Below are 21,151 nucleotides of genomic sequence, written 5' to 3'. Positions count from 1 at the left end.
AACTGTCTTGCATATTATATATCATAACTGATAATTTCTAGTATCATCTATTCCTTGTTAGTATTAGGATATTATACGTCATGCTGCACTTAAAGTTTATATTTCCAGGAGCAAGTATTATCAGTGCAATTGTGGCAATGTATATAAGACAGAGTGAACAGCAGCAACGCAAGGAAATTAAGTGATGGCTGACTGGCTGTGAAATGAGATGCATGCAGGGGCTAACCCACATTTCTTTATTCGAAAATTTGCCACATATATTACAAGCCAATCTTACAATTTCATAATAGGATTGCGAAAATATACAAAATTTCGAATATGAATCAAATAGTATTTGCTATTCAATTCGTATTCCATTCGAGAATTCACTATTTGAAGTTGTCGAATAGTACATTTGTTTTGTTCGAATACTGTAAGCGACAACAACAGTTCTTGCAGTCTACGAGGAGGAAGTCTGATATAAATGGAGAATCGTTGAATGGTTATAGTGCAGGATAACTGTGATTGTTGCACAGATGATCCAGTTTCTAAAGAAAGATATGGAGGAGGTCATTTACATGCTATAGTTGAGTAAGCATGTCCTGCCTTAGGAAGACTGCATTTGCTCTGTCTAATTAGAAAAAGCAATTTATTGTTGGGTCAAACTCTCCATATGTTTAAATTCCTTCAAAATGATATGCAGGGCTGCAGGATTGCCCTTAGCTCCTTCACTGATCTGTATACTCTACTATACTCTACTACATGTGCCTGGGACATGCTGTTCATTTTTTGTTATTTGCGTCATGGTCATTGTGCACCAGATATGATTGTGCTTTCCTTTGCTTCTCAACTAGCTTCCTAGTTGACTTGACGTCTAGTTAATGGCACTATAGGCATTCAAAAAAGGCCAGCAAGTATTTTTTTCCCTTAACGGACCCCACGGCATTTTCAATTCATTGTTTTCGAAATTGGGAATATTCAATATTTGATTCGATATTCAGAGGTAATTTTTTTTTAATATTGCTATCGATTCAATGAGAAAATTTCACTATCCAAGCATGCCTATACAATATTAAAACTGCAACAATAAAAAACTTAGTTTTCAGTGCATGAGAACAATGTCACTTATCATTGCTGAATGTGGCTTAAGTACTGTGTGCATAACTTCTCTGCTTATATTATAAGCAACAAAGGAGCAAAAAGATTGCTTGGAGGCAGGGTACAGCTGAAAAGTAAAGCTTGTTTGACATCATGTCAAGCATTGGGGGCCCCCAGATGGTAGTGATGGCTGGCAGCAAGCTCGAGTATAAAATTTGTTATGTCTTATTTTTTTCTCCACAATGGCTGTGACGAATTGACATAGGAGCGCTGCGCCAAGAAGGTTGCAGCAGACAGCTCACAGTGCTTTGCACAAAGGGAGTAGCAGACTGTAAGAAGTTGAAGGATGCTTCTTAATTTTGACAGCTGATGCTATCTTGGCATACATGCTATTATCTGAAAGTTGCACATATCTACTAGGAGTTCCTTGAAATTTTAGTTTCTTATACGTGCTGTGATTTGTGTGCAAAAAAGCATGGAATGTTTTCATTCATCTCATGAATAAAAACTCTTTATTTATACACTATTTTTGTATTTTGACTAAGCACACAAGCCGTAAAATCATTAAGTTTTGCAGTGACGTGTGTAAATGTTGATATAACTAATATTGCACTGCACAGCACTTCCTTCGTTTCAAGCAGCTAAACACAGACATGTGTGCAATGAGAGAATGAATGTTTGCATTCACCGTCGGCGCTCAGTGTTGCCCATGTATTAACTTAATTTACCTATACCTTAGCTACTTCTGCTGCAAGATTTATGGCAACGCTTGTGTATACTCTTGTTAAGCTTGACGGAGTTGTAACGACATCACCTGGTCTGCTTGAAAAAGACACATTGAGATTCAAACTTGTGCAGAGTGGCATTAAATGTTCTCACTTCACATCACGCGCAAAAGCGCCACCAGTGCATTCATGCCATTTCATGCAGCCCTACTCCTGCCGCGGGTTTTACCGCAACGCTTGGGACTACGGTGCAGTTCAAGTTTGTAATTATTTCGCACCATATGACCGAATTTCACGCTTTGAGACTGAATCTTGAGTGGAGCGGTTACATTCACCTTAAGCACAAGCGCACTGTGGACTCACTCATTCGATTTCACGATGTGTTTGCGTCTGTCGAGGGCTCTGCCTCTACGCTTGGGAAGTGCGGTGATGTTTGACAAGTTTGTAATTATGTGACACGATATGACCGAATTTCAGGCTTTGAGACTGAATCTTGAGCGGAGCGGCAGCCAATGGTTATATTCACTTTAAGCACAAGCGCACTGTGGAGTCACTCGTTCGATTTCACGATGTAATGCGTCTGTCGAAGGCTTTGCCTCTACGCGTCGGCAGTGCGGTGAAGTTTGACAAGTTTGTAATTATGTCGCACGATATGACCGAATTTTACGCTTTGAGACTGAATCTTGAGCGGAGCGGCAGCGAATGGTTACATTCACCTTAAGCACAAGCGCACTGTGGAGTCACTTGTTCGATTTTACGGTGTGTTTGCGTCTGTCGAGGGCTTTGCTTCTACGCTTGGGAAGTGCGGTTTGTAACAAGTTTGTAATTCAATAAAACTTGGTGCTGGGCTAGTTGGTGATGCATTCTTTAAAACTGATGGTAGCGCTAAATAGGAACGGACACACGAAGAAAAGACGACACGACGACAAAGAAACGCTACTGACAACTGGTTTATTTTTCGCAAGAATTCTATATTTAAAAGAACCCCAACACATGCGCACAACCGAACTACACCAGCCTTCTTTATCGCCATATCAAAAGCAATGTCATGCACGCGAAGCGAGATGATAAAACTCCCGAGCAGCAAGAAGTGAACACATGACCAATTGAAGAAAAGCCATACCGTTACGGTTTTTTAAATTTCCCCAGAAGTGTGCGCTCAGCCGAGTACAAATTAATTGAAGCATCGCTGATGCACAGACCCGCCTTTTCTTGTATGTGGAAAGCTTCCAGCAAAGCTCTAGCTTTTGCACTTGTACTTCTGCCCAGAACCTTTGCTTCTTTAAACCGTGGCACGCACTCGCAAACTATCACATGCGAAACTAAATTCGCAAGTTTGTCTTGTTTTGTTATGTTTTGAGAGTGTTCCCTTAAGCGGTCATTCAGGCAACGCCCCGTCTGCCCGATATAGCACTTGCCGCAGGACAGGGGAATAAGGTATACCACTCCTAGGGCACACCTGACGAAGACATCTTCACGCTGCTTTTTGCAACCGCGCTGACCTTCACCGCAGATGCGGGGGCACAGCCTCGCCAACTTGTTTGGCGCAGAAAAAACAAGCGGCACGTTGTGCCTGCTGGCCACCTTTTTGAGGTTGTGTGAGACCTTATGAATGTAAGGCATCACCTCAGGTTTGGTCTTCACGCGTTCAGGTGCAGCCTTCATTCGTCGGGGCCCAAATTTCTTGAGGAGGGTATCAGCGACAGCTACGAGGACCGAGCAAGGGAAACCTGCGGCCAATATCCTGCGAACCTGATAGTCAAAACTAAAAGGCATTTCGTGCGGGCACGACTTTTGAAGCGCCGATTCCAAGCAGAGCGATGCAATTGCTCTTTTCACGGTCTTTGAGTGGGATGATTCATAGGGCAAAAGTTCTTTCTTTGCACGTGGGAAATACCCCCAACAGGTGTGTCCCTTAGTTATCCTCAGCCTGAGGTCTAAAAAACGTATCTCGCTATTTTGCGGAAGTTCATGGGTAAAAGCCAGGCCTTTACCATGGTCATTAAAGGTAATTAAGACCTGTTGTACAGACTCTTCAAAAGAAATGTCATTACGATCTTTTAAAAAGATCAAAAAATCGTCGACATACCTAAAAACTTTTAAAACCGGGCCTCCAATAAAATCTTGATCCAAAAGGCGATCAACATGGGCTAAAAAGATGTCGCACAAGATAGGTGCAACACAGGACCCTATACAAATGCCATTGCGCTGCAGAAAAGGCTGCTTGTCAAAAAGGATAAAAGTGACACTCAGGTAAAATTCTAAAAGCTTTAAAAAATCATTAAGAGACACTCCTGCTGTGGACTGAAAAGAGAGTTCGCCTGAATATTCGACAGCTTCCTTCACAGCAACTAAGAGTTCAGGTTGAGGGACTGAATAAAATAAATCCTCAACATCCACAGAGAAAGCATAACCGACACGGCGGTTATTCCGGAGAAAGTTCGCAACTTCTTGGGATTTTTTGGTCAGGAAGGGGTCGTTCACTTTTATCGACTTCAGTTTACTTAGCAGAAAGCGGCTGACACAATGCTGCCAGGTTCCGTTCTCACTAATAATCGTCCTAAAAGGAATACCGGGTTTGTGGGTTTCTGCTGTGAAGAAGGCATTCAAGGAGTTACCCCTGCAATTGGAGATATCATTGCCTAATTTTGTCAGATTCAACTCTTTGCAGAAGTTCGTGAACCTGGTTTTTACACGCACTTCGCTTTTCTTTACTCGCACAAAGTTCTTCTCTATAGCTTGCAAGGCTTTTTCCTTGTACATGCCCGCGTGCATGACGACGAAGCCTCCGTCTTTGTCCGCTTCTAAAAGAGAAAGCTTGTGTTCCTTGAAATGTGCAACAATCCCGTCTAACGTACGTCTCGAGGTACAACTGGCCGTGTTGGGAACAACCTTTGCGATGCTGTCTACTCCCTCAAGAAGGCACCTCTCACGGTCTTCTCCTTTAACCTTCTGGGCGATGTTTCTATTAGTGGCGAGCAGGTCGTGCACTGGCACAAATGCATCAACAGCGTATTTTGGCCCTTTTTGCAAAACTTGCTGAACCTTCTCGGGAATCGTGACATCCCCTACAACCACAACTGCCTTCTTGGGTGCACGCTCATTTCTTGCAACATTACTGAGAAGGTGCTTAAGTAAGAAGTAAGAAGTTAGTGGCGAGCAGGTCGTGCCAGTGCACGACCTGCTCGCCACTAATAGAAACATCGCCCAGAAGGTTAAAGGAGAAGACCGTGAGAGGTGCCTTCTTGAGGGAGTAGACAGCATCGCAAAGGTTGTTCCCAACACGGCCAGTTGTACCTCGAGACGTACGTTAGACGGGATTGTTGCACATTTCAAGGAACACAAGCTTTCTCTTTTAGAAGCGGACAAAGACGGAGGCTTCGTCGTCATGCACGCGGGCATGTACAAGGAAAAAGCCTTGCAAGCTATAGAGAAGAACTTTGTGCGAGTAAAGAAAAGCGAAGTGCGTGTAAAAACCAGGTTCACGAACTTCTGCAAAGAGTTGAATCTGACAAAATTAGGCAATGATATCTCCAATTGCAGGGGTAACTCCTTGAATGCCTTCTTCACAGCAGAAACCCACAAACCCGGTATTCCTTTTAGGACGATTATTAGTGAGAACGGAACCTGGCAGCATTGTGTCAGCCGCTTTCTGCTAAGTAAACTGAAGTCGATAAAAGTGAACGACCCCTTCCTGACCAAAAAATCCCAAGAAGTTGCGAACTTTCTCCGGAATAACCGCCGTGTCGGTTATGCTTTCTCTGTGGATGTTGAGGATTTATTTTATTCAGTCCCTCAACCTGAACTCTTAGTTGCTGTGAAGGAAGCTGTCGAATATTCAGGCGAACTCTCTTTTCAGTCCACAGCAGGAGTGTCTCTTAATGATTTTTTAAAGCTTTTAGAATTTTACCTGAGTGTCACTTTTATCCTTTTTGACAAGCAGCCTTTTCTGCAGCGCAATGGCATTTGTATAGGGTCCTGTGTTGCACCTATCTTGTGCGACATCTTTTTAGCCCATGTTGATCGCCTTTTGGATCAAGATTTTATTGGAGGCCCGGTTTTAAAAGTTTTTAGGTATGTCGACGATTTTTTGATCTTTTTAAAAGATCGTAATGACATTTCTTTTGAAGAGTCTGTACAACAGGTCTTAATTACCTTTAATGACCATGGTAAAGGCCTGGCTTTTACCCATGAACTTCCGCAAAATAGCGAGATACGTTTTTTAGACCTCAGGCTGAGGATAACTAAGGGACACACCTGTTGGGGGTATTTCCCACGTGCAAAGAAAGAACTTTTGCCCTATGAATCATCCCACTCAAAGACCGTGAAAAGAGCAATTGCATCGCTCTGCTTGGAATCGGCGCTTCAAAAGTCGTGCCCGCACGAAATGCCTTTTAGTTTTGACTATCAGGTTCGCAGGCTATTGGCCGCAGGTTTCCCTTGCTCGGTCCTCGTAGCTGTCGCTGATACCCTCCTCAAGAAATTTGGGCCCCGACGAATGAAGGCTGCACCTGAACGCGTGAAGACCAAACCTGAGGTGATGCCTTACATTCATAAGGTCTCACACAACCTCAAAAAGGTGGCCAGCAGGCACAACGTGCCGCTTGTTTTTTCTGCGCCAAACAAGTTGGCGAGGCTGTGCCCCCGCATCTGCGGTGAAGGTCAGCGCGGTTGCAAAAAGCAGCATGAAGATGTCTTCGTCAGGTGTGCCCTAGGAGTGGTATACCTTATTCCCCTGTCCTGCGGCAAGTGCTATATCGGGCAGACGGGGCGTTGCCTGAATGACCGCTTAAGGGAACACTCTCAAAACATAACAAAACAAGACAAACTTGCGAATTTAGTTTCGCATGTGATAGTTTGCGAGTGCGTGCCACGGTTTAAAGAAGCAAAGGTTCTGGGCAGAAGTACAAGTGCAAAAGCTAGAGCTTTGCTGGAAGCTTTCCACATACAAGAAAAGGCGGGTCTGTGCATCAGCGATGCTTCAATTAATTTGTACTCGGCTGAGCGCACACTTCTGGGGAAATTTAAAAAACCGTAACGGTATGGCTTTTCTTCAATTGGTCATGTGTTCACTTCTTGCTGCTCGGGAGTTTTATCATCTCGCTTCGCGTGCATGACATTGTTTTTGATATGGCGATAAAGAAGGCTGGTGTAGTTCGGTTGTGCGCATGTGTTGTGGTTCTTTTAAATATAGAATTCTTGCGAAAAATAAACCAGTTGTCAGTAGCATTTCTTTGTCGTCGTGTCGTCTTTTCTTCGTGTGTCCGTTCCTTTTTAGCGCTACCATCAGTTTTAAAGAAGTTTGTAATTATGTCGCTCGATATGAACGATATGAACGAGTAAATGTGTGTTGTGCCTTTCAAGCAAGTTTATTTCAAAACAGTGTAATCTGGACTTGAGTGTTGTGTTCTTATAGAGTGCTGCCCTTTAGCATGAATTTTTTGATGCTGTCGTCTCTGTTCATTTGTGTTCATGACCAATAAAAATTGTAGGCAAAGCTATACCTTGCCTCAATTTTGACAGTGACAAGCCCCTGATCAAGGAGGAGCATTTAAATATACTCGCCTAGGACTTAATTGGCACATACTTAACATAGTTAGTGCAAAAACAAACTGTTGTGTGTCGGCTAGCTTGTTCTTGAACAAGGAAGCCAGGTTGTGCTGCATAGCTGATACAAAATACTCCCAACTAAAAATATGACAAGGCACTCAAGATGGTGCACAATCATCTTCAGTGTTTTGTATGAACTATGCAGTGCAAATTGGTTTCATAGCAGGTGAGTGTTATGCATCTGCAAAAAAAGTAAAAAAAGTATATGCTGCAATGGCCTGTTACATATACAATGCCAGCTTAGCAAGAAAATAAATATGTATAATCAGTGTTTTATTGCCAGAGCCATTACAGCAAAATATAAAAGTCTGATTTTCTATCTTAGAAAATAATGTAATATTTAGATAGAGGTACAGACGCTCTTGATGACTTGATTGTACTGTGAAAACATGCAGCTGGTACATCTAGTGGACCTGTACAAGAGAGCGAAAAAACGCAGGACCAGTACAAAGGAATAAAAAGAATCTGCAACTTGCACTCTGAGATGAACATGCCACTGTGGCAACCTGAGTGCTGCTGTTCAGCATTTTCTTAGCCTGTTGGTCCGCGGTCACAAGTGCTTGTCTTGCATGAAGCTGCTTAGCACAGCTTCATGACAAGAGTTTTCTCTATCCGTCACCCGAGAACGCGCTCTGTAGTGGTAGGCTCCGTCGAGAGACTTGCGGCATCGGGAAGGTAATGGGGCAATGTCAGCACTGATTTTGGTTGCTAAAGCCGTACCAGACCGATGGCAAGCCAATTTCGTAACACAGTTGAATATCCGAATTACTTGCTACTAAGAAGCAGATTGATCAGGTTTTCAAATTGAAAAATACAAAGTGAACCGGCCCATATTAAAGATTCAACCGCGAGAAACACGTTCCTGGCGGATTGTCGACGCCAGCTGGTGTCGTCAAGAACGATGAGATGCTGGGTTGGTGCTCTAGATGCTGAATTGTGCCCACGTCAAATTAAATAACCGGCGAAAAATATGTTGGAGAATTGTTCCTTGTGGGTGGCAGGCAACCATAAAGCAGTTGTACAGCTGCCAGAGGATCCAAGGTAATGCATTGATAATGAACAAATAGACCTCTTAACTGCATTGAAGTGTACAGGCTTATTGCTAACGGTGCTCTGGAACAATAAAAGAAGTTTCACAACCCCGGTTTGTGTCAGTGTTTACTGGTAGCTTGTAGATACACTGAAACTCGATTATAACAAACTGGCTTATTCACTAAAAATAGGTTCATTATATCAGGTACTTCTCTAAATCCAAACTCGCCTACAACGAAAGGAAAGAAACTTTTGTATTGTGTTTGTTCTACACGAATTTGTTGTCTTCAGTGGAAAGATTAATTCAGTTACCTGCATTTTTGTAAACAAAACAACGCATAGTAGACAACAATCTTTACTTTAGCCTTAAACAGCTTGCCAGTCACTAAAAATAGACTTTCAATAGGAGCTTGCTTGAAGTACACTGCTGGTATGTTTCCGAGTATTCTCACATTTAGGCACAATTTAAAAGAAGTATGAAAAAAATGCCTGTTACAAGCGAGTGTTTTACATGAGTATCAGTCAGGAAGTTTTGTTTGTCCAATCTAAAGGATAATTCACTTTATGCCGGTTTGTTATAGTCTTTGCCTAAAGCTGTACAAAGAGAAAAATGCTATGTACTACAAGTGTGGATTTTTTCCTTGGCAGTAGCCAAACATGACTTAAAGCACACAATTACTTTTTTATCCATATCATCCGGTAAAAGGTGCACAAGAAATGTCCAGTATTTTTCCGCCATACAGCTGTTGCATGCATACACAATGCAACTCGTAAATACAATCTTTTGGCCGCACACGAATAGTGGGGGAGCTTGTGAGTGGAAGATCTTCCATGTTTCTTTTTCGTATGCATTTCAGCAAATGTCTGCGCAGCATACTCTGACTAAGGTTTAAATTTTCTGGTCTCCTATCTGGTGCTAAATTATACATATTTGCAATTGCAAACAAGCCACAGTCAAGCGTGTTGCATTGGTTTTGTGCCCCTTTAGTGCAAACGGTCAGGGTTGGTGACTGCAATTTTAGCAGGTGACATATTTGCCTGATGGCATCAAAAGGAGTACCTTGGTCAATTGATTCATATACAAAGACTGTGTTTTCATCAGCGTCAACATTGGTTACCAAAATCCAGTGATCAAGGTTTCGGACATGCATGATTTGAATAAAAGGGCTGTTTACTTTAGTATATAGTAAACGATGGCCAAGTAGCACATCTTGAAAGGCATCCCAGTGAGGAAACTTTTCATGAAACTAGTATTGTGCTATAATAATCATGCTCTCTGATATTGAGGCGCCCCGTATTAAACCATTTAAATCTGCATCTGAAAGAGAGTAGCGTTTGCAGACAAAAAAGCAAAAAAAAAGAGTAGTGGCTATTCCGTATATTCATTCAGTGTCGCAGAGGCTTAAAAAAGTTGCAAGTAGATATGATGTTAATGTTGCTTTCACTGCTCCCAATGAGCTAGGTAAGATATGCGCTGCCGCACAGAATAAAAAGGAGCGGATAAAAGGCAAAAAAACGAACAAATATTTGTCCACTGAAGCACGATAAGAACAACAGTTTTACTGACTGTCGTATGGGTGTGGTTCATAAAATTCCCCTTAGCTGTGGTCAGTTCTATGTAGGGCAAACAGGACGGATCATCAATCAGAGGCTAATGGAACATAAAAGGTCGTTAACCGGTGGATCGCCTTCTAACCTTTCGCTACATTGCCGAGATTCTCACTGCACACCAGAGTTAGATGAATGCGCGATATTGTACAGGTATAAGAATGAAGATACGCGTCTTATAGTAGAGACATGGCATATCTATAATGGTGGAAGTGCGTGCGTTAGTCAGCCTTCGATTACTTGACATAAGGAAGAGATTAAATGCCTTAATGCCTCACTTAATGCCTCACGTAGACCGGCACGTGTACCCGACTGACACGTGGTGTTACCATTCATGAGTGTTATAGCGTCGACGAGGCGCCCGGACAAAAAGGGTTACGGCATGAGGATTAAACGGCCGGGGCGCGCAGCGCCGCAAGAAAAGAGCCGGACTGCTCCAGTCGGGGACCAGACAAGGAATGCCCTTTTATTTCTCTGAGGGAAAGCAGGAAGGTGCTTACAGCGTTTGGCGCTGAGTGGCGCCGTGATGTAAAGACCCAAAACCGAAACCAGAAGTTAACACAGGATACCACATCACCTCTCCCTTGAAAGGAAAAATGCTCTACTCGCTCTCCTGGCAACAAAAGTAAGTCACGAGTCAAAGAACACATGTTAGCACTGCAACATACATGATAGTGATGTCATCTTTACGCAATATTAGCCGCTGGGACAAAGTACGAAATAAAAGAAACCTAGCTGGGGCTGGTCGCGGGCAGCTCTTTTCGGATTCGTGAAGCGTCAATTTAAAATATATATTTCTTATCTAAACCTAAATGACAGCGATATAGGCGAGAGGAGTTACGGTAGCTCGTTTGTTTGGGCTAACGACGCTATTCACGCAGCACTTTCGTCTTAAGAGGAAGCCTTAGCTCGGGCCGAACTCCGACGCGGCCTATTCAAATACATGTGAAACGCAAAAACGTTTTTCTGAAATAACCCCTGCACCGACTTTAATGAAATTTGCGGCATTTGAGAGGGAAAGTTAAATTCTAGTGACTGTTGGAAGCGGAATTTCGATTTACGGTTTCACTTTTGTTTAAAAGATTTTCAAATATCCGACAGTTTGAAAAAAATAGAAGCACGAAGTTTACAAATTCGTAACTCTGCATCAAGAACAGATATCGCGGTTCTGTAAAAGGCAACCATTGAATCATTCGAAGCAGACAAATTCGCTATGTCATTTTACATCTTACGTGAATTTGTTACGTTGTTTACAAGGGTTCTGCAAAAGCTGTATTTATATAATAATAAATTTGTTATGTTCATGTGTAACATATCAATTTTGTCCGCTTTAGATGTGCAATTATATGCAATTCACAGAATTGTATTACCATTTTTTTGTTTAGTTACAGAGTTGTAAACTTGATAGTTTCGTTTTCTGAGAATTTTCTATTTTTGCCAATTTTTTATTAAAAATTTACGACCTAAATTGAAAGTTCGAGACCAACAGCCACTAGATTTAAGTTTGGCTTTTAAATGCAACAAACCTCGTCAAAATTGGTGCAGTGGTTGCTGAGAAGAAAAACGATTTCTCCTTTTACATGTATTTAGATAGGAGCGCCCGAGCTAAAGCTTCCTCTTAAGCGTGTTTGCGAACGGCATGGGGGGTAAGACGCCTTCCTGAAATGAAACATTCCGAATAACTATTTGTTTGACGGTTTTACATATGTCGAGAGCCCCCGATCCGAACCACCTGCAAGTCGGCATGCAAAGGGGAACTCAGATGAAAGTTGACAAGCGGATAGGCTTTAAATTATCACAAAGATATCTTTATTCAAAGTCCTTACCATGAAGTGAAAGCGGACGTATAGGCATTTAAGTTTTCTGTGGTATTAAGGCCTCCTGTTAATATAAGGTTGCTGTCTTTTACAGCCTCCTAAATTTAAAAAGAAATTAAGTTATGAAAAAAAATTGTTGCGGTAAATGTGTAAACGCATACGCAAGAAGAGTCATAGTCCGTTTCCCAGCATTCACTCAATGAAGATGGAGCACGTCTATACTCTCACGTTGTAGTGATGTGAAGAACAGAACACTTCCAAAAGAGTGAGCCATGAATATAACTATAAGGTGAGCTTGCGCTGGAAAACACTCAAAGCACAACGATGGCTGCGCTTCATAGTAGTGCTTCCTCTAAATCTGGCGTATACGGATCAGGGCATGGGATCATCAGATTGGAATTCCCGTACATTGCAGCGCAATCTCGGGCTCTCAAATGTGATGGAGAATGTAAGTACGCCAGTATTCGCTTCACATGCGCAATCTGATTATATGACGCTCCTTCGCTATTGAATCCGTGAGAACATACTGGATATTGGAAAAACATGCAGGCGCGTTTTGAGCTAGCCGATAACTTTGGAACAGTGGTCAGACGCTAAAGAAAGCCCCTCCCTCCCAAGAAAAAGAATACAGTTCCTTTCAATATAAGCTGAAACATAGTGCTCGTGGTAAACGGGCCCCAAGACTACACATCGACGCCGACATACAGAAAACTCAAGAGCTGAACACTTTCCAATCACTGGTATTTATGAAACCAGCATTTCGTGGTTCAATGTAGCCCTGTAGTCCAAGGGCCAGTTCCACCACGGGTACTGTGTCAGAGCTCATATTTCATGTCAGCATTAATTGTCACAGAAACACCTTATCTTCTCTTTAAATCTTAAAATTATACAGCCAAAATACATGCAGCAAAACCCTCGTCTTGATATTTCAGTACTTTTCGTTCTAATTTACATGTCCACGCTGGTCCATATGTTACAAAGTATTGAAAATGTACCCAATGCTTTCCACAGGCAGCTGTTTTTATTCATTATGATACCAGGAAACCTAGCCTGATGCCACCAACGTTCAGAAATCTAATCAGCAGCGCGCACAATGTTCTCGCACACCTTGTGTCGTGTACCGTAGCGCTAAGGTGCTTCTTGTATAATGTAGGAGAATCGGTTGCAAAGGCAGAAGTGCACATGTGCTTAAGCTCATGAAGTTGATTTGTGCCAAGAAAACCCGGCCAAGCTTTCACACTTACTTTATAAGAAGCCTATAGCACTACCAATTTGCCGGCTGCTTTTAACTGCACCATTGAAAACTATTAAACCAGTACAAGCATTGGTGACATCATTTTATCATTCGAGTGTTCAGATTGGTAACCTCTGGATGCGGAGTAAGTTGAGAAGTTGTGTGGATAATTAACAAAGCTACGCTAATTAAATTATCAGTAATTTATCTTACGTCACTAAAGAAAAAACAGTTTGGAGCCCATCCTCGAGATTATGCAGCCGAGTGAAAAAAATGTTGATTGTACATAGTTTTGTAAGGACCATGCGAACCAAAATTTTCTAAGTAAACGCTCTTGGAAGGCGTACCTGACGCAGAAAAAGAACATAAGTCACAAAAAGAACAGCACTTCAGGACGGGACACACAGGAGGATCCACACACAAACTGCGCTCACAACTTGAAGCGCTGTTATTTCTGTGATAATCCAGCAACTAGCCCGTCGGTCACCCCTTGCAAATCTGGAAAGTCAACCTGACGGTACCTATAGCCTTTTGTGATGCTGTCATCAATACTATGGCCCCGTGAGCATACTCCTTGTGGCCATCCCGCTTTCGATTTTTATTCACGCTGTTGTTTCGAAGGCAATCAGTTTAAATTCTTATTGCCAATATAGCAGCGAACGTGTGCCGCCGAAAGCTTGCTTAGTCGCAGAAGCGATGCATGACGCAATGATCGTGCAGATATAGCGCGTCGCTGGCATCAAGACAATGCGCTGATAACAAAAGTGAACAGCTTGGTAGCTGGTCACGGAGCCGTGCCCATGGTGACGCTGTCGTCGCGATGAAATCTGGGGCGGTGGTATTGACGGTTGAGGCATTTATTTTCTTTATTTCTTTTTTATTAGCGAAGCCGTTAAGAGGAAGCCAACTCCGGCGCGGCCTACTCAAATAGATGTAAAACGCCCAAACGCTTTTCTCATATAACCCCTGGACCAATTTTACTGAAGTTTGCTGGATTCTGGAGAGAAAGGTAAATTGTAGTGACTTTTAGAAGCGGACTTTCCATTTAGGGCCTGAATGTTGCTAGAAGAATTTTAGAGATTCGAAAGCTCGAAAAGAGATAGAAGTGCGAAGTTTACAAATCAATATATCCGCATCAAGAATAGATATCACGGTTCTGTAAACGGCATCCATTATATCGTTCAAAGCGGACAAAATCGTTTTGTCGATTTAAATCTTACATGAACTCCTTACGTTGTGTACAAGGGTACTGAAAAAGCTGTATTTCCATATTACTAATTTTCTTTTGAGATTCATGTGTAATAGAATAATTTCGTCCGCTTTAGATATGCTGTAAGATGCAATGCACAGAACTGTGATATCATTTTTCATTGCCAAAACAGAGTTGTAAACTTGATGGTTTCGTTTTCCGAAAATTTGCGATTTTGCCAATTTTCAATAAACAAATGATGACCTTGTAGCGGCCGCAGTATCGGCGTCGCACGGGAGATGACGTAGAATCTCGCGTCTACACAGGGCTCGAGCGGCTGGCACGCTCCGGCACGGGCTCGCGTTCCGCAAGAGATTATTAAAAGAATTATACGCCAAGAGATCGAGTGTCGGTTCTTCCTCTCCCGCGAGAGCCCGAGACTTTACCGGTCTACGTGGTCGCCCGTCGCCGCAGTTTGGTGACCCCGACGTTCTGAGTCGTGTCAATGTCGTTTCCACGTTGACATCAGAACCTTTCATCATCGAGGCCGACTTACTCGCCAGTCAACAGCGTGACGACACTGAACTTCGTACACTCCGCAATTCGTCAACGTCCCTGAAATTGGAAGACGTCGTTGTGACCACAGATGGTACGTCCATCGTCTGCGATACTTCTAACGACACACCTACACCATACATTTCGGAATCCCTTCGCAGACGTCTATTCGAAACCGTGCACAACCTGTCGCACCCTAGCATACGCGCGACACAGATTCTTCTTTCTGGTCGTTTCGTTTGGCCTCGGCTAAACGCGCGAGTTCGCAATTGGGTTCGCTGCTGTTTGTCGTGTCAACGTTCGAAGATCCAGCGTCACCCCATTCCGCCTGCCAAGTCTTTTCTTCCACCGAATGCTCGTTTTGAAACCGTACACCTGGACCTCGTCGGCCCTCTCCCACCTTCGAAAGGTTACTGCTACATACTGACATGCATCGACCGTTATACACGGTGGCCAGAAGCTACAGCTATACCCGACATCTCAGCGCCCACTGTTGCAGCAGCTTTCATGTCTACGTGAATCGCAAGGTTCGGCTGCCCATCCACGATAATCACCGATCGCGGTCGGCAGTTTGACTCAGCGCTCTTCATCGAGCTACTCAAAATACTCGGAACGACACGTTTTCGCACAACTGCTTACCACCCGCAGTCCAATCGACTAGTTGAACGTGTTCACCGGCATCTCAAGGCCTCCCTTGAGGCTCATGAATCGACGGAGAAGTGGGTCCTACATTTGCCTCTCGTTTTACTTGGCATGAGAGCCACACTTGCCTCTCGTTTTACTTGGCATGAGAGCCACCGAGCCATGAGGGTGGGCTCGGTGGCTGCGCCACGACACTATCGTCTCGCCCACTGGTTTTCGCCATGCAGGTTGGTACAAGGCACAGCCTTTTTGCTAAGAGGTGTAGCGACTATTGTCTGGTGCAGCTTCCGAGCCCCCATTGCTGCCTTGCTCTTATGGGTGAATGTGTGGAACGGATTCGCCGCTTACTAATACTCTCTGGCGACGTTGAAATTAACCCGGGACCCGACATGAACGTTGTGTTGAAAGAATCGCAGAAGATTTCAGCCAGTCATCATCATCATCATCATCATCATCATCATCATCATCAGCCTGGTTACGCCCACTGCAGGGAAAAGGCCTCTCCCATATTTCTCCAACAACCCCGGTCATGTACTAATTGTGGCCATGCCGTCCCTGCAAATTTCTTAATTTCTCCGCAAACCTAACTTTCTGCCGTTCCCTGCTACGCTTCCCTTCCCTTGGAATCCAGTCCGTAACCCTTAATGACCATCGGTTTTCTTCCCTCCTCATTACATGTCCTGCCCATGCCCATTTCTTCTTCTTGATTTCAACTAAGATGTCATTAACTCGCGTTTGTTCCCTCACCCAATTTGCTCTTTTCTTTTCCCTTAACGTTACACCTATCATTCTTCTTTCCATAGCTCGTTGCGTCGTCCTCAATTTGAGTAGAACCCTTTTCGTAAGCCTCCAGGTTTCTGCCCCGTAGGTGAGTACTGGTAAGACACAGCTATTATACACTTTTCTCTTGAGGGATAATGGCAACCTGCTGTTCATGATCTGAGAATGCCTGCCAAACGCACCCCAGCCCATTCTTATTCTTCTGATTATTTCTGTCTCATGATCCGGATCCGCAGTCACTACCTGCCCTAAGTAGATAATAATAATATATGGGGTTTTACGTGCCAAAACCACTTTCTGATTATGAGGCACGCCGTAGTGGGGGACTCCGGAAATTTTGACCACCTGGGGTTCTTTAACGTGCACCTAAATCTAAGTACACGGGTGTTTTCGCATTTCGCCCCCATCGAAATGCGGCCGCCGTGGCCGGGATTCGATCCCGCGACCTCGTGCTCAGCAGCCTAACACCATAGCCACTGAGCCACCACGGCGGGTTGCCCTAAGTAGATGTATTCCCTTACGACTTCCAGTGCCTCACTGCCTATTGTAAACTGCTGTTCTCTTCCGAGACTGTTAAACATTACTTTAGTTTTCTGCAGATTCATTTTTAGACCCACTCTTCTGCTTTGCCTCTCCAGGTCAGTGAGCATGCATTGCAGTTGGTCCCCTGAGTTACTAAGCAAGGCAATATCATCAGCGAATCGCAAGTTACTAAGGTATTCTCCATTAACTTTTATCCCCATTTCTTCCCAATCCAGGTCTCTGAATACCTCCTGTAAACACGCTGTGAATAGCATTGGAGAGATCGTATCTCCCTGCCTGACGCCTTTCTTTATTGGGATTTTGTTGCTTTCTTTATGGAGGACTACGGTGGCTGTGGAGCCGCTATAGATATTTTTCAATATTTTTACATATGGCTCGTCTACACCCTGATTCCGTAAGCCAGTGATTCTTAGCACCCTCTGTAGCGTCGCACGTCTGACCGCCGCCGTGGTCAGTTGCTTCGCAGCTGCTGGGGACTGAGGGCCGGGGTTTGATTGTGTTGTTCATATAGGAGGTTGTGGCCAAGTACTGCACCAGGGTGGCCAATCCTGCTCTGGTGAGGGAGTGCGTTACCGGTTCTGGTCACCGGGATCAGGCCACACTCCAAGCCTGTTTACGCAAATTTATCAACACGCGGATTTTTTTTTTAATCCGGTGGAAAATTGCCGGCACCGGGATTCGAACCACGGACCTCGTGCACGCGAGGCGGGTGTTCTACCTCTACGCCACCGCTGCACCGCCAGCCAGTCAGAATACACTAATCAGTGAAGTTCAAGGCTTAAAAAGTCAGATTTTAAACACAGATAAGATTCTAATGGACTTGAACAAACGGATGACCGAACTGGAACATCATTACCAGCACCATGACCTCCTCTAAAATAGAGGAGGCCATGCCAGCACAATGCGTTGGCGGGCTAGTTGGTGCTAATACATGAATACTTTGTTTAGCGCAAAACGGCACACACGTCGTGTCGTTGTGCGCTAAACAAAGCATCACTACCAGGCCATGATATCACTTCAAAATGAATTAGAAGCTGTCAAATATGCCGCTGCTCAAACTGCGAGCGTGATACCCCGGCCTCGAAAATCGCCTAGACGATGCAGACAACCGGTCCCTAAAAAATTATCTAATTTTCTATGGCCTTCCTGATACTAACCCAAAAGAAACCTTTGCACAATCAAAAAAGCTGATCATTGATGAAATCACGGATATCATGAAGGTAAACCTTGAGTCCAAAGATATCGAACGTGCTCATCGCCTTGGACGCTATTCACGTAACCGGCACCATCCCATCATTATCAAATTCGCGTCATATAAAACGAAAGAATAGGTCCGGTCCAACGGCCGCAAACTGAAAGGCACAAATTATAGCGTGAGCGAAGATTTCTCACCCGCAGTTCGGAACGCCCGAAAACATCTTATCGCCTACGCCAAAAGTCAATCTATGCCTTTTTTCATGCGTTTCAAAACGCTCGTTATGGGTTCCCAGCGCTATGAATATGATGATTTGACGAAATCAGTTAAAAATATTCAGTAGCAATCATTGCACAAAACTCGTGCAGTTAATAACCGCCCTTCCACCGATAAGAAAAATCTTTCCCTATCTATCGTTTACACTAATGCCCGCAGTTTCATTCCCAAGCGTGACGCAATATCAAATCTCGTGACGTCTTCTAACAGCAACTTGCTAGTTCTAACGGTAACGTGGCTCACAAGTGAAATTAGCGACGATGAAGCAATCCAAGACGTGCCAAACTTCGATGTTTATCGCTGCGACCGTCAAGGTCGTCAATTATCCTGTACACCAATTATTATTTCTTCCAACTTCGAAATACTATGGCTTCCTATTCGCTCTTCCCCTCGATATGTTCTTCTATGTGTGTGCTACAGGCCACCTACCAGTAATCCAAACATCTCACCAGAACTTAACAGTACTTTATGCCAGATTACAGTAAGCCATCCTAACGCTCATATCCTTCTGTTCGGTGGTTTCAACTTGCCAATTATTGACTGGAATAACCTAATTTCCACAATAAATAACACAGAGGCGAAGGATTTCATCGACATCTGTTTGAATTTTAACTTAACACAGCTTATCTCAAAGCCGACACGCGTAACGCGCGACTGCGCAGACATTCTGGACCTTATACTTGCTGACCATCCAGCGATATTATCATCGGTTACCTACCTTCATCCTATCAGCGACCACAGTGTAATTCGTGCCACATTTGACTTTGCCCCAGCACCCCGCGTTTCCAGCAAAACTATCAACCTGTATGAAAAAGCAAATTTTGAAGCTATAAATGAAGAATTATGCACTTTTTTTTGCAGTCTTTGAAACCTCATTCAATGAACGATCTGTTCAAGACAACTGGGAACTGTTTAGAAATAAAATGAATGAACTAGCAAACAAGTATATTCCGAAACTAACATTCCGTGCGAATCATCAGAACCCCTGGTTCAATAACAATTTAAAGATGTTGGAAAATAAGAAAAAAAAGACTTTTCCGTAGTGCCATGCTGAAACCAAGCCCAACATCATGGGATAAATATTACGCCTCTGAGAGTGAAAACTTACGTGCTGTCCGCAATGCCAAATGGACTTTTTTCAATAATGACTTACCTAAAATGTTAACAGACAACCCCAAGAAATTTTGGAAAGTTATCAACCCAAGTAACACACGCACTGTAACTCTTGTTGAATGTGGGTGAAATCATGCCTGAAACTGAGTGCACACTCATATTTAACAACGCATTTTCGGCAGTATTTTCTAATGATAATAACGTTCCATTGACTAATGTCCCCTGCAACATAGCTTCTAGCATGCCGAGCGTGGTGTTTCATCCTGGTGGTGTTTTGCGCATAATTGAAAACCTTAAACTTTCATCCTCAGTAGGTATAGATGGTATAAACTCTAAACTGCTAAAAAATACAAAATATATTTCTTCATCATTTTTTTGTCTTATATTCTCGCAGTAACTTTCTACAGGTTTCATGCCTCACGTCTGGAAGGTGGGGAAGGTCATTCCCATATACAAGTCTGGTAATAAGAACACACCGCTAAATTATCGACGCATCTCTATAACTAGCCTTCCTTGCAAAATCATGGAACACGTCATCTACTCCCTGATCATAAATCATTTGGACGCGAATCAATTTTTTCATTCGGCACAGCATGGGTTCCGCAAGTGTTTCTCTACCGAAAAGCAACTAGCTGTGTTTCTACACGACTTATGCCATCACCCTAGAGGAAAAGCTGGGCCGGAAAAGTGGGAACCTCTATGGCGCCGCCCTGTTGCTACTGGTCAATGTGGCCAGCGCAATTACTATTGAAAGAGCTGAGAACAAGTACAGGTCACCTTTGTTTTGTCATCTAAAAACGCATACCTGATGGCTTTATGAAGGTGGTACGTTAATATTAAGTTTACAGAAAGCGATCGCTTAGTCCGTGACTTATGTAAATCACGATGTACGCATTCATGCAATAAAGGATGACGCGAATTTCGGTTTCGAATCTGTTTTTTGGGTGCGTAGTAGTTTCGTTTAGGTTTGACATGCGATCGCGCGTCGACATCGAACGCTATGGCACACTCGTGCCTTATGTGGCACCGAAGCCCCGAAGTGGTCTGGCATATACCTTCACATGTAAGGAAACGAATGTATCTCCTTGTTGAGAATATCACGCGAAGGGCTCGGCCGGCTGCCGTCTGTTTGAGGCGGCCAATTTGCATCAATAACCTTTGTGAAGCGACTAAGCTAAGAGGTCTCGATAGAGGTTTCGAAAGAGATCCGAGTCCCGAGCGTACTTGGCCCTTAATACTCTTGGTTACCTGGGTCTTGACGCCAGAGGTCGAACTAAGAGGTTGAAACCACCTTGGTCTTTCGCGAGCCTCGATTGTTCGTTGGCAGTTCCTCACGTTCGTGCTAAGCGGAGTTCTCCTTTGGCGGCAACGCGTTCGCTCTAACTGGAACATCTTGAAACTGAATATGCACGTCATCTTCAAATTTTTACTGACGGCGCTGTGCACAAGGTCAGAGGATCTAGTGCAGCTGCTTTTCACATTCCCTCTTTGAAGTATGATTGGTCCGTTCGCTTCACTGCAGTCGTGTCCTCCACAACGGCCGAAAGCGTTGCCATTGAGGCAGCTCTCAAAAAGCTACGGTTTTGTATGCCTCAACCTGTTGTCATTCTTACAGATTCGAAATCCGCCCTTCAAAGGTTAGAGCACGGGTTCCCTACTGATGCCGTATCTCTAAGCTCCCTACGTTCGGTGCAAAATCTCCGTGTCAGAGGCTTCTCCATACGATTCCAATGGGTGCCATCACACATAGGTATC

This window comes from Dermacentor albipictus, chromosome 8 (genome assembly GCF_038994185.2).
Source record: "Dermacentor albipictus isolate Rhodes 1998 colony chromosome 8, USDA_Dalb.pri_finalv2, whole genome shotgun sequence".
NCBI classification, from domain to species: Eukaryota; Metazoa; Arthropoda; class Arachnida; order Ixodida; family Ixodidae; genus Dermacentor; species Dermacentor albipictus.
Note: the sequence above shows the minus strand (reverse complement) of the source record.